Below are 14,427 nucleotides of genomic sequence, written 5' to 3' on the forward strand. Positions count from 1 at the left end.
TGCAATTATATCGGGCCCTGGTGAGACCACACCTGGAGTATTGTGCACCGTTCTGGTCTCCTTACCTAAGGAAGGATATACTTGCCATTGAGGGAGTGCAACGAAGGTTCACCAGACTGATTCCTGGGATGGGGGGATTGTCCTATGAGGAGAGATTGAGTAGACTAGGCCGATATTCTCTAGAGTTTAGAAGAATGAGAGGTGATCTCATTGAAACATACAACATTCTTACAGGGCTTGACAGGGTAGATGCAGGGAGGATGTTTCCCCCCCGGGCTGGGGAGTCTAGAACCAGGGGTCACAGTCTCAGGATAAGGGGTCGGCCATTTAGGACTGAGATGAGGAGGAATTTCTTCACTCAGAGGGTGGTGAATCTTTGGAATTCTCTGCCCCAGAGGGCTGTGGAGGTTCAGTCGTTGAGTATATTCAAGGCTGAGATCAATGGATTTTTGGATATTGAGGGAATCGAGGGATATGGGGATCGGGCGGGAAAGTGGAGTTGAGGTCGAAGATCAGCCATGATCTCATTGAATGGCGGAGCAGGCTCGAGGGGCCGAATGGCTCCTAATTCTTATGTTCTTATTAAGCTTAAAGACATTGGAGTTGCAGAAAAGAATATTTGCAGTCAGAACCATTCAACTGAGACCTGAGGCGTCTGTTGCTTTCCAATTGGCTGTGGGATGGTGGGGGGGCGGCACCAGGTTAATGTGCTGGACAGCCAATGGCATGAATGTGGGGGTGGGGCAGTGTAAGGCCTCCAGGGTTGCACCCCACCAGAGTTGGCAGTCCTGGGCTGAGAGTGGGCCAGTCTGTTGCTCAACACACTGGATACCCGGTGACAACCCTAGTAAGGAACGGGCTCCGCTCATCCGCCAGGCAGCCCCAGGGTTTGGGTCGAAGGCTTCTTTCATTGAGAAACCTGGGACCCAAAGTGCAGGCAGCACTCAGGTTCAAAGGGGCAGGAGAAAAAGGACAATATACCCCGGGAAATAGTGGAGAGGTAACAGAGTGAAATGCAGATAAACCTTTGGAAAAAGAGGCAGACAGAAATAGAGTGAGACAGATTGAGAGTGTGAGAGAGAGACAGATTGAGGGGGTCTAGACAGATAGAGAGAAACTGTTCCCATTGGTGGAAGGGTCGGGAACCAGAGGACACAGATTTAAGGCGATTGGCAGAAGAACCAAAGGCGACATGAGGGAAAACGTTTTTACGCAGCGAGTGGTTAGGATCTGGAATGCGCTGCCTGAGAGGGTGGTGGAGGCAGACTCAATCGTGGCTTTCAAAAGGGAGTTGGATTAGTGTCTGAAAGAAAAAGGGCTATGGGGAAAGGGCGGTGGAGTGGGACTGGCTGAGGTGCTCTTGCAGAGAGCCGGCACCGGCTCGACGGGCCGAATGGCCTCCTTCTGTAACCGTTCTATGATTCTGACTGAATGAGAGAGAGAGAGACAGACATAGAGTGAGAAAGTCAGATAGAGGCGGAGTGAGAGAGAAAGAGAGGCAGATAGTGATAGAGTGAGAGTGAGGCAGATTAAGAGAGAGTGAGAGAGACAGAGTGAGAGACAGATAGATTGAGAGAGACAGATTGAGACAGAATCAGAGAGAGGCAGATAGTGACAAAGAGAGGCAGACAGAGAGAGAGAGAGAGAGAGACAGATTGAGATGGAGAGAAAGAGACAGATTGAGACAGAGTGAAAGTGATGCAGATAGAGAAAGAGAGGGAGGCAGACAGAGTCAGACAGAGAGAGAGAGGCAGACAGTTAGAGACAGAGAGACAGAGAGAGTGAGAGGCAGACAGAGCGAGTGAGACAGACAGTTGGAGATAGAGAGAGTGAGAGAGGCAGACTTTTAGAGACAGAGAGAGACAGAGAGAGTGAGAGAGGCAGACAGAGAGAGTGAGACAGACAGTTAGAGACAGAGAGAGTGAGAGAGGCAGACAGTTAGAGACAGAGAGAGTGAGAGAGGCAGACAGAGAGAGTGAGACAGACAGTTAGAGACAGAGAGAGTGAGAGAGGCAGACAGTTAGAGACAGAGAGAGACAGAGAGAGTGAGAGAGGCAGACAGAGAGAGTGAGACAGACAGTTAGAGACAGAGAGAGTGAGAGAGGCAGACAGTTAGAGACAGAGAGAGACAGAGAGAGTGAGAGAGGCAGACAGAGAGAGTGAGACAGACAGTTGGAGATAGAGAGAGTGAGAGAGGCAGACAGTTAGAGACAGAGAGAAACAGAGAGAGTGAGAGAGGCAGACAGAGAGAGTGAGAGAGGCAGACAGTTAGAGACAGGGAGAGGCAGAGTATGGGCAGGGCACCATTTGCCAGTCCGGGGACAGCCGAGCCAGGTTTCTTGGTGTTCCCACACTTGCTAACGGTGGTTATTTATCTGCCTCTCCCGACCGCTGATGGTGTTCAGACACGTTCCTTCGGTCGTGTCTGGATATTTCTGCTTTTCAGAGAAGAGCTTGAGAAAGTAACAGTGGTGGAGATCACATGATGTGCCAGTTACCATAGCATTGTGAAGCAACTCCTTACACTTCGTGAGCCGAGCGGCCCCTCTCCACAACCCTCGCTGGACAGAATATTTACATCAAGTGGATACAGATTGCTTTTTCTCCAATTTCCATTCCTCCTCTCCTGTTACCCAGCTCCGAGGTAGAGGTGGCCTTTATCAATGTGTGACCGTGGTCAGTGAGTGCCTGGTGAGCTATTCGGCCATGGGGGGGAGGGGGGCGAGGGGAGCTCTGAGCTGTGTTGGCTGAGTTCTGTCGATACAATGCACTCAAAAACACACTGTTTCACACACAGCATGTGTCCTGCAGCATGACTGTCCTCAATTCATTGGTGGGGGGGTTTGTACTGAAATATCAGCAGAGAGACATTTGAGGTTTAGAGGGCTGCATTTTCCACTTGTTGCCACCTCTGTTTCCACCCCGGACGGGCGGCGGTGAGCTCCTCCAGACAAGCGGCCAGCCTCCAGCGCCCTGCCGGGGTTTTCCGGGCCGGTTTCGGTGGGGCGCATAAGAACATCAGAAATAGGAGCAGGAGTCGGCCATTCGGCCCCTCGAGCCTGCTCCGCCATTCAATAAGATCATGGCTGACCCGATCATGGACTCGGGTCCACTTCCCCACCCGCTCCCCATAACCCCTTATCGATTAAGGGGCATTACCGCCTGGGAGAGGCGAGCCGGTGTGTAACGCCCCCTGGTGGTGACACCGGCTCAATTTTTGGCTCCCGCCCGACCCGTAGTGCCCCCTGCTGGGACCGCCTGGGGAAACGGGTGGTCCGAGCTGTAACGGCCGCAGTGAGCTCCGTAATGTCCACCTCGGATAAGTGCGATTGGGTTTTATTTTCTTTGCGATTTATGTTGTGACGGTGTGGGCTGTGTATCGGGAATGTTGCTGGTGTTTTTTCCCCCCCCCGAGGCCTCTCTCGGAGCGCTCCGAAGCCGGTTGTTTAGCTCGGGATTTCCCCGTACTCAGCCGGCCTAGCGCCCTGAGAGAGGTGTACTACGCCTCCCTTAGCACTCCGCCCCACACTCAAGGCCCAGCTGACCAATTTTGCCGACTGAGGGGCAAACTTTACCGCCTGCTGCCATTACCGCCCCGAAATCAGCAAAGCTGAACATCCATCCTTCGTGTTTTATCTTTGAAGATCAAGGCTCTGGTTAGACCACCCCTGGAGCTCTGCGAGCAGGTCTGGGCACCACACCGTAGGAAGGATATATTGGCCTCGGAAGGAGTGCAGCAGAATGATTGTTTAAAAAATTCATTCACAGGCTGTGGGCATGACTGGCTAGGCTGGCATTTACTGCCCATCCCTCATTGCCCCTTGAGTGTGTCGCTGGGCCATTTCAGAGGGGCAGTTAAGAGTCAACCACATTACTGTGGGTCTGGAGTCACATATCGGCCAGACCCGGGTAAGGGCGGCAGATTTCCCTCCCTAAAAGTGAATCTTTTACGACAGTTTCATGCTCACCATTAACGATACTAGCTTTTTATTCCCGATTTATTTAATGAACTGAATTTAAATTCCCCAGCTGCCGTGGTGGGATTTGAACTTGTGTCTCCGGATCATTAGTCCCGGCCCCTGGATTACTGGTCCAGTAACGAAATCACCGTGCTGCTGTTCCCATCGTGGTGCTGGGACATCAAGGGTTAAGTTACGAGGCAAGATTACACAAAATAAGGTTTGTATTCCCTGGAATTTAGAAGGAAAAGGGGTGATATGATATTAAATTTTCAGGATATTAAGGGGAACAGAGAGGATAGATAGAGAGAGATAATTCCCGCTGGTTGGGGAGTCTGGGACTAGGGGCAGAGTCTAAAAATTAAAGCCAGACCTTTCAGGAGTAAAATGAGGAATCACTTTGACACACAAAGGGCGGTAGAGGTTTGGAACTCTCTCCCGCAAACGGCAATCGATGCTGGGGGTCAATTGTTAATTTTAAATCGGAGATTGATTGATTTCTGTTAACCAAAAATATCAAGGGATATGGGCCAAAGGTGGGTATATGGAGTTAGGTTGTAGATCAGCCATGATCTCATTGAATGGCGGAACAGGCTCGAGGGGCTGAATGGCCTCCTCCTGTTCCTCTGTTCCTGTGTTCCTAAGGCAGGGTATGTGACTAAGTGGGTCAGTTTTAGGCGGGTCTAAGTGACAGGCAGTGCTGAGTGTTAGTCCCAGTGCCAAGGACCCTGAGCGACAGGGGTCAGTCCCAGTGATCAGCTGGAGTCAGATGCAGTGTTGCCCGATCATTTCCTTGCAGAAGTTGTTCCCGGTCGATTATCCACTCCGACCCTCCCATTCCAGCCTGCGTTATTGTACTTCACTTACCACAGTGCAAACTGAGACCCTGACACAGGTCTGCATCGCCCAGCACACGCCTCCTTCTGCCTCTGTCTCTTCCAACCTTGCATTGACTCTTCCTGCTGTGGGGCCTTCCCCTTTCCGTGACCGGAGCTTGGAGGCTGATTTATAGAGGCTGCCGCGAGTTAATAAGTTACTGAGGTGACACTGTGCACAATGCAAGCACTGCACAGGAACACAGGCTCCTCATCACCTGCAACACAGGAGAGGGAAAGACTGGGGGGGGGGGGGGTGTGCGGGACAGGGGAGGGGAGGGGAGGAGAGGAGGGGAGGAAGGAGAGGAAGGGAGGAATGGAGGGGAGCGGAGGAAGGGGAGAAGGGAGGAAGAGGAGGAAGGTTTGGAGCAGAGGGGAGGAAGGAGGTGAATGTATTGAGGGAGGGGAGGAGGTGAAGTGTAGGGCAGGCGAAGGGAGAAGACTTGGGGAAGAGAGGGGAGGGGAGGAAGCCAGAAGGAAAATGGAATGAAGAGAAAAGGAGAACGAGGAATTCCTGGGACCATTTTCAAAAAGGAATCACACCGAGTCTACAGCCCAGAACCAGGCCACTGGGCCCCACCACTCCGTGCCGGGGATTATGCTCCACACCAGCCCCCTCCCACCCCTCTCCCTCTCACCCCATCACCATATCCTTCTATTCCTTTCTCCCTCATGTGTTTATCCAGCTTCCCCTTAAATACATCGATACTATTCACCTCAACCCCTCCCTGTGTGTAATGTGTGCCTCTGTGAGGATGCTCACCGGTTGGTAGATCTGTTGAGTTGGGAGTGGCTTAGCCAGTCACGTGATGTTCACAAGACTCAATAAAACCCCAGCCAGTTGGGTTCGGGGGATCCACGATGGGGCAGGTGGTTGTGAGCCTGGTGGATGAACCGGTAATGTGTAGTGTGATTGTTAAACCTTTTGCTAATAAACCAACTAGTTCTTAATAGCAATGTGTTGCTATGGATTCTTCAACAAAGAACCCATGAAGCCAATACATTATACTGTGGGAGGAGAAAAACCATATAGACAATTAAACAAAGAAGTTAGCTACATAAAGGGAGGGTTGGTGTTGTTGGTCAGGATCGGATCCGGCTGTGACGCACACCAAGGTCAAATAACCAGCTACTCACCGTCTCCTTTCAGGCATGCGGAATGGCCACGTGGGCCTGGTGACCAAGGGCAGTCATCTTTGGCACTGTACACCCACATCTCCCAACCCCAGCAAGAGGCAGTGCCTTTGAGAGAGGGGGACAAGAAAAATCAACGAGAACCCCCGAGATTCTTAATCCTCCTGAGAGCAGAGAAGGTCAAGGGGAGATTTAATCGAGGTGTTCGAAATCACGAGGGGTTTTGATGGAGTATATAAAGGGAAACAGTTTTCGGGGGCAGGAGGGTCGGTAATCAGAGGGGCACAGATTTAAGGTAATTGCAAAAGAACCAGAGGGAGCGAGGAGGAGAATGTTTTTACGCAGCGAGTTGTTGTGATCTGGAACGCACTGGAAGCAGATTTAATAGTGACTTTCAAAAAGGAATTGGATAAATACTTGAAAACAAAAACATGTGCAGGGCCGTGGGGAAAGAGCGGACGGAGTGGGACTAAATGGACGGCTCTTTCACAGAGCCGGCACAGGCTCGATGGGCCTGTGTTTGTATAAAAAAAGGAAAGACTTTCATTTATATAGCGCCTTTCACAACCTCAGGACGTCCCAAAGCGCTTTACAGCTAATGAAGTACTTTTGGAGTGTAGTCACTGTTGTAATGTGGGAAACGCGGCAGCCAATTTGTGCACAGCAAGCTCCCACACACAGCAATGTGATAATGACCCAGATAATCTGGTTTAGTGATAAATATTGGCCCCAGGACACCGGGGAGAACTCTTCTGCTCTTCTTCGAAATAGTGTCATGGGATCTTTTACATCCACCTGAGAGAGCAGACAGGGCCTCGGTTTAACGTCTCATACTGAACAGCGGTACCTCCGTCAGTGCAGCACTCCCTCAGTACTGCCCCTCCGACAATGCAGCGCTCTCTCAGTACTGCCACTCCGACAGTGCGGCACTCCCTCAGCACTGCCCCTCCGACAGTGCGGCGCTCCCTCAGTACTGGCCCTCCGACAGTGCGGTGCTCCCTCAGTACTGGCCCTCCGACAGTGCGGCGCTCCCTCAGTACTGGCCCTCCGACAGTGCGGCGCTCCCTCGGTACTGGCCCTCCGACAGTGCGGCGCTCCCTCAGTACTGCCACTCCGACAGTGCGGCGCTCCCTCAGTACTGCCACTCCGACAGTGCGGCGCTCCCTCAGTACTGCCCCTCCGACAGTGCGGCGCTCCCTCAGTACTGCCCCTCCGACAGTGCGGCACTCCCTCGGTACTGGCCCTCCGACAGTGCGGCGCTCCCTCGATACTGCCCCTCCGACAGTGTGGCGCTCCCTCATTACTGCCCCTCTGACAGTGCGGCACTCCCTCATTACTGCCCCTCCGACAGTGTGGCGCTCCCTCAGCACTGTTACTGGGAGCATCAGCCTAGATTTTTGTGCTGAAGTCTCTGGAGTGGGACTTGAACCCACAACCTTCTGACTCAGAGGCGAGAGCGCTGCCCACTGAGCCACAGCTGACACTAAGAGTACAAGAGTGAGGGTGGGACCTGGTGAAGACGTAACCTTGTAAATTGTTAATACATCTTAAAATAATGACTTTGGTGACAGGTAGCTGGGTGCCGGTGGCCTGGCGTGTCTCTGTGAATACGAGACATGTCACTAAGGGGTTATTTGCTAGCCAGCAGGTCAGCGAAGCAGAAATCATTCGCTTGCTCCAGGCCCGCGCTGCCTTTGTCAAACGTTTGAGGACTGCAGATGTCACACGGTCATCTGAGGGGGATTGGTGGGGTCACCTTCTGCAACCGGGAACTTCTGTCACTGTGCAAATATGCCTCTGCTGTCAGAGTGTCCTTTGTAGTGTGTGTGTGTGTGTGGGAGGGGGCAGAGGAGAGAGTGGGGGGAAGACAAGCCAGTGATGGGGAGAGGGGAGGGCGAGAGAGTCAGGTCGCTGGCGTGTGTGCTTTGGCAATGAGGCCACCGGCTGCTGGGAGTGGGAAACCGGCTCAGGATCTTATCACAGCACCAAACAGGGACCTGTGCTTCCTCCTCGGGGAACCGTGTGCGTGTGTGTGTGTGTGTGTGAGAAACAGGACCTTATTATAAAAGAGCTGGGAGTTTATCACACGGTTTAGGTACAGACAGAGACGCTGCAGTTCGACTGGCAGAATAACAGGTAAGGTGCACCAAATTTGTGTTTGCATTTTGTGCCTCGTTTTGTGTGTGTGTGTGTGTGTGTGTGTATGTGTGTGCTGTATATTGACATTTGTTTGCACAGAAATCAATATTAATTTGTGGGAGTATTTTATATATTGTCAGAGAGGGAAACCGATTGCTACCTGCCTGAGGTTAACTGGGTGGAAATATAATCAATGAACCTGTTTGAAAGACAAACTCTCTGTGGGAGAGGGAGGGGCCGGGGCTGGGCTGCAATGCCTCCACAGCCGAATAGCCGGGCGAACCTTGTCCTCTGGGTTCTGACACAGCGATTGGCCGCTCGGGGTCGGATGGTGCCCCCCCTCCTCCTCTGCCTGGGTCGGGGGGTAAGGGAGAACCTTCCTCCCCTCCCCCCGCCCTCCCACGTTTAGAAGTTGCCATTGAACAGTTACGGAATGTGGCGAGGAATCTGTGTTGTTGCTGGCGAGCAGTCTCCCTGTTTCTTTTTTCTGCTGTTGCCACAAAAGCTCCCCCTTGTGCGGGTGAAGTGGTCGGGGACGCATTACGTGAGCACGAATCATTCAGCTCATCGAACAGCCCCAGAGAGCAGAGCTTTAAATTATCCTCATGTCAGTGAGTCAGAAGCCACAGTTTATTCTATCTGTCAACCCACTGGCCCCACGTCCCAGACTGAATACTGTCCGTTGAAAGGAAAGAAAGACTTGCATTTATAGAGCGCCTTTCTGGACCTCAGGACGTCCCAACGCGCTTTACAGCCAATGAAGTACTTTTTAAAGTGCGGTCACTGTTGTAATGTGGGAAACGCAGCAGCCAATTTGCGCACAGCAAGCTCCCACACACCGCAATGTGATAATGACCCAGATAATTTGTTTTTTAATGACGTTGGTAGAGGTAAAAATATTGGCCCCAGGACACCGGGGAGAACTCCCCTGCTCTTCTTCAAAATAGTGCCGTGGGATCTTTTACACCCACCTGAGAGGGCAGATGGTTTAACGTCTCATCCGAAAGACAGCCCCTCCGACAGTGCGGCGCTCCCTCAGCACTGCACTGGGAGTGTCAGCCTAGATTTATGTGCTCAAGTCTCTGGAGTGGGGTCTTCTAACTCAGAGGCAAGAGAGAGTGCTGCCCACTGAGCCACAGCTGGCAACTTAAATTAAGCTTTGACAGCTGGAGGGATTAGCTGCAGCAGCCCGAGTGGTCTTTCACTGTTGTCATGTCTGGGGACCTTGGGGTCTAATACCCTGAAAATATGTTAGAAAATACCCCCACCCTTCCCCAAAGACTCCCGCAATAAAGGCATTGATTGTTGTGTTGAGGAGGAACCCTGGTCTGTCGTGAGTTACCTGATCACAGTAGGGGAATGAGGTCATTAGAGACCATCACTCATGCATGCCTCCTTGGTTGATAGAGTCATCGAACAGTTACAGCACAGAAGGAGGCCATTCGGCCCGTCCCGGCTCTCTGCAAGAGCACCTCAGCCAGTCCCACTCCCCCACTCTTTCCCCGTAGCCCTGCAAAATGTATCTCCTTCAGACACTTATCCAACTCTCTTTTGAAAGCCACGATTGAGTCTGCCTCCAGCACCCTCTCAGGCAGCGCATTCCAGATCCTAACCACTCGCTGCGTAAAAAGCTTTTTCCTCATGTCGCCTTTGGTTCTTCTGCCAATCGCCTTAAATCTGTGTCCTCTGGTTCTCCACCCTTCCCCCAATGGGAACAGTTTCTCTCTCTATCTACTCTGTCCAGACCCCTCATGGTTTTGAACACCTCGATCAAATCTCCTCTCAACCTTCTCTGCTCCAAGGAGAACAACTCCGGCTTCTCCAGTCTATCCACGTCACTGAAGTCCCTCATCCCTGGAACCGTTCTCGTAAATCTCCCAATGCTTCCTTTTCCTCATGTCACCTTTGGTTCTTATGTCTAAGAACTAGGGGGAGAAATTCGGTCGCGGCTCTCTTGCGCCGTTAATCCAGGCGGGGCGGTACTTTTAGCGCCTTGAAAATGTTTGCGCCTCCCGCCCAGAAATTGGTCAGAATTGGGCGAGGAGCTGACAGGGGGGCGCTAAATCAGCCGTTGTACTCCAGAGCTGGGGGGGGGGACGATAACAAAAGTTTGGTCGGTACAATTTGCGGGCCCATTGCGTATGCGCGGAACTCCGAATCAGATCCCGGGAAAGGCCGAGTCTTAAAGACGCGGCACAGTAATGCACCCATGACAGTTTTCAAAACCACTTGTTTCCGCCCGCACCGTTATGTCTGTCTGCCGCTGCAAACTGGGAGGCTCACGCACCGTGCTGTGTGTAAACCTCGCACTGACTGTGACCTCGGGGGCCCACGCACCGTGCTGTGTGTAAACCTCGCACTGACTGTGACCTCGGGGGCTCACGCACCGTGCTGTGTGTAAACCTTGCACTGACTGTGACTGAGACTCACACCGTGCTGTGTGTAAACCTCACACTGACTGTGACTGAGACTCACACCGTGCTGTGTGTAAACCTCGCACTGACTGTGACCTCGGGGGCTCACGCAGCGTGCTGTGTGTAAACCTCGCACTGACTGTGACCTCGGGGGCTCACGCAGCGTGCTGTGTGTAAACCTCGCACTGACTGTGACCTCGGGGGCTCACGCACCGTGCTGTGTGTAAACCTCGCACTGACTGTGACCTCGGGGGCTCACGCACCGTGCTGTGTGTAAACCTCGCACTGACTGTGACCTCGGGGGCTCACGCACCGTGCTGTGTGTAAACCTCGCACTGACTGTGACCTCGGGGGCTCACGCACCGTGCTGTGTGTAAACCTCGCACTGACTGTGACCTCGGGGGCTCACGTACCGTGCTGTGTGTAAACCTTACACTGACTGTGACTGAGACTCACACCGTGCTGTGTGTAAACCTCGCACTGACTGTGACCTCGGAGGCTCACGCACCGTGCTGTGTGTAAACCTTGCACTGACTGTGACCTCGGGGGCTCACGCAGCGTGCTGTGTGTAAACCTCGCACTGACTGTGACCTCGGGGGCTCACGCAGCGTGCTGTGTGTAAACCTCGCGCTGACTGTGACCTCGGGGGCTCACGCACCGTGCTGTGTGTAAACCTCGCACTGACTGTGACCTCGGGGGCTCACGCAGCGTGCTGTGTGTAAACCTCGCACTGACTGTGACCTCGGGGGCTCACGCAGCGTGCTGTGTGTAAACCTCGCACTGACTGTGACCTCGGGGGCTCACGCAGCGTGCTGTGTGTAAACCTTACACTGACTGTGACCTCGGGGGCTCACGCAGCGTGCTGTGTGTAAACCTCACACTGACTGTGACCTCGGGGGCTCACGCACCGTGCTGTGTGTAAACCTCACTGACTGTGACCTCGGGGGCTCACGCAGCGTGCTGTGTGTAAACCTTACACTGACTGTGACCTCGGGGGCTCACGCAGCGTGCTGTGTGTAAACCTCGCACTGACTGTGACCTCGGGGGCTCACGCACCGTGCTGTGTGTAAACCTCGCACTGACTGTGACCTCGGGGGCTCACGCACCGTGCTGTGTGTAAACCTCGCACTGACTGTGACCTCCCAGGGAAGCACTTCCTCATGTCTTTAATTAGCCGCCAGTTAACGAACCTGCAAGCCCAGACCCACTGGTTTTCCAGATGTTGTTCTCGGCGGGCGCTCAATGAGGCGCCGCACCGAACTTACCGACCGGGACGTGAGCGTGGGTGTTGCACCAGGAATACGTCAGGATCGGAGCGATCGGCAGCAGCCGGGTGCTAGCGGTTTGCGCCCCCGGGGAGCCGCTAATGAATTTTCGGTCGGGGCGGTAAACGGTCGCTAACCTCTGACCCTCCCATTAACGCCCCCTCTGGCCGCTAACTGAGGCGTTAGGCAGCCGAGAATCCAGCCATAGGCGTTTGACCCAACCCCTCCCAGACTGGGAGGAGGGACCCGGTGGTCCCACACAAGAGGAAACATCAACTGCAGAAGGAGCACCAAGAGATTTTAGGAACAGGAAAAGGTAATTAGGCGGAAGGAGACTTTCCCTTTTCTCAGAATTCACCCCATCCCTCAAATACCTGCTGACACACTACTCATTTTCTCTATTCCGTTCCCGAACCACTAACTCCCTCCCTCTCCCCAACATCTGTCTGAGGCCGAACCACACCGTTCGCAACCTTGGTGTCATATTTGACCCCGAAATATCCGCGGCATAACTCAGACCGCCTATTTCCACCTCCGTAACATCGCCCGTCTCCGCCCCTGCCTCAGCTCATCCGCTGCTGAAACCCTCATCCATGACTTTGTTACCTCTGGACTTGACTATTCCAACGCACTCCTGGCCGGCCTCCCACATTCTACCCTACGTAAACTCGAGGTGATCCAAAACTCGGCTGCTCCGTGTCCTAACTCGCACCAAGTCCCGTTCTCCCATCACCCCCTGTGCTCGCTGATCTACATTGGCTCCCGGCTAAGCAACACCTCGATTTAAAAATTCTCATCCTTATTTTCAAATCCCTCCATGGCCCTCGCCCCTCCCTATCTCTGTAATCTCCTCCAGCCCCACAACCCCCGTGATCTCTGCGCTCCTCTAATTCTGCCCTCCTGACCATCCCTGATTATAATCACTCCACCATCGGTGGCCGTGCCTTCTGTTGCCTGGGCCCTAAGCTCTGGAACTCCCTCCCTAAACCTCTCCACCTCTCTACCTCTCTTTCCTCCTTTAAGACGCTCCTTAAAACCGACCTCTTTGACCAAGCTTTCGGTCACCGGCGCTAATTTCTCCTTATGTGGCTCGGTTTCAAACTTTTTATCTCATAACACTCCTGTGAAGCGTCTTGGGACGTTTTACTGCATTAAAGGCGCTATATAAATACAAGTTGTTGTTGTTGTTGTACCTGCCTCAGCATTCTCCCAGAAACATTCTCCAAAAGCTCTGTTACCCTTTGGGTTAGAAAGCTCTTTGCTTCTTCCTCCAAATGCCTCAGTTTAGGACTTGTTTATAACGGGGACGTCAACCCTTCCCTCTCAGGAAGATTTGTGGGAAGCACTTGAGTCGCTCCCCTTTGGCGTCTTCGAAAGCTCAATTTCGTCACGTCAAAGTCTTCTCATTTCCAAAGACAGCAAACCGTGCTTCCTTAACTTTCGCTCAACACCTCAAATAAAAGGAGTGTGAGGAAAAACACAAATGTACACACGCACAAACAGAATGTAAGAACATAAGAATTAGGAGCAGGAGTCGGCCATTCGGTCCCTCGAGCCTGCTCCGCCATTCAATGAGATCATGGCTGATCTTCGACCTCAACTCCACTTTCCCGCCCGATCCCCATATCCCTCGATTCCTTTAATATCCAAAAATCTATCGATCTCAGCCTTGAATATACTCAACGACTGAGCCTCCACAGCCCTCTGGGGCAGAGAATTCCAAAGATTCACCACCCTCTGAGTGAAGAAATTTCTCCTCATCTCAGTCCTAAATGGCCAACCCCTTATCCTGAGACTGTGACCCCTGGTTCTAGACCCCCCAGCCCGGGGGAAACATCCTCCCTGCATCTACCCTGTCAAGCCCTGTAAGAATGTTGTATGTTTCAATGAGATCACCTCTCATTCTTCTAAACTACAGAGAATATCGACCTAGTCTGCTCAATCTCTCCTCATAGGACAATCCCCACATCCCAGGAATCAGTCTGGTGAACCTTCGTTGCACTCCCTCTGTGGCAAGTATATCCTTCCTTAGGTAAGGAGACCAGAACGGTGCACAATACTCCAGGTGTGGTCTCCAGGGCCCTATTTAATTGCAGTAAGACGTCTTTACTCTTATACTCAAATCCTCTTGTAATAAAGGCCAACATACCATTCACTTTCTTAATTGCTTGCTGTACCTGTATGTTAACTTTCAGTGATCACTTAAAAAAAAAGCAATTATCAATGTTTATGTTTAGAATATCCTTTTTCTTTGATAATGAAATCCTCCTACATTCCTGGGAAGGATACGAGCGGATGTTATATCGCTTCCTAGCACTTCCGGCAATGAATTACTGGATATCCGCACATTGACAGGCTGCGTAGACAATGCTTGTGGTCAATCAAAGGCACATTACTTCAGCACAAACATACACACACAGAAACACACACACAGAAACACACACACACACACACACAGAAACACACACAGAGAAACACACACACACACACACAGAAACACACACACAGAAACACACACACACACACACACACACACAGAAACAGAAACACACACACACACACAGAAACAGAAACACACACAGAAACACACACACACAGAAACACACACACACAGACACACACACACACACAGAAACACACA

The 14,427-nt window shown here is 52.3% G+C and overlaps 1 protein-coding gene across 1 annotated transcript in view; it reads left to right on the forward strand.

The window, feature by feature from the left end:
* The first annotated feature begins 8,027 nt into the window (after positions 1-8,027).
* The window catches only part of LOC139230070 (probable G-protein coupled receptor 146), a 28,507-nt gene continuing 22,107 nt past the window's right edge, over positions 8,028-14,427 (forward strand). The window contains exon 1 of the mRNA XM_070861861.1: positions 8,028-8,104. The gene's annotated coding sequence lies outside the window, so the exon portion shown is untranslated. The remainder of the gene's footprint in view (positions 8,105-14,427) is intronic.

Source organism: Pristiophorus japonicus, chromosome 19, assembly GCF_044704955.1.
Source record: "Pristiophorus japonicus isolate sPriJap1 chromosome 19, sPriJap1.hap1, whole genome shotgun sequence".
In the NCBI taxonomy this organism is placed as follows: Eukaryota; Metazoa; Chordata; class Chondrichthyes; family Pristiophoridae; genus Pristiophorus; species Pristiophorus japonicus.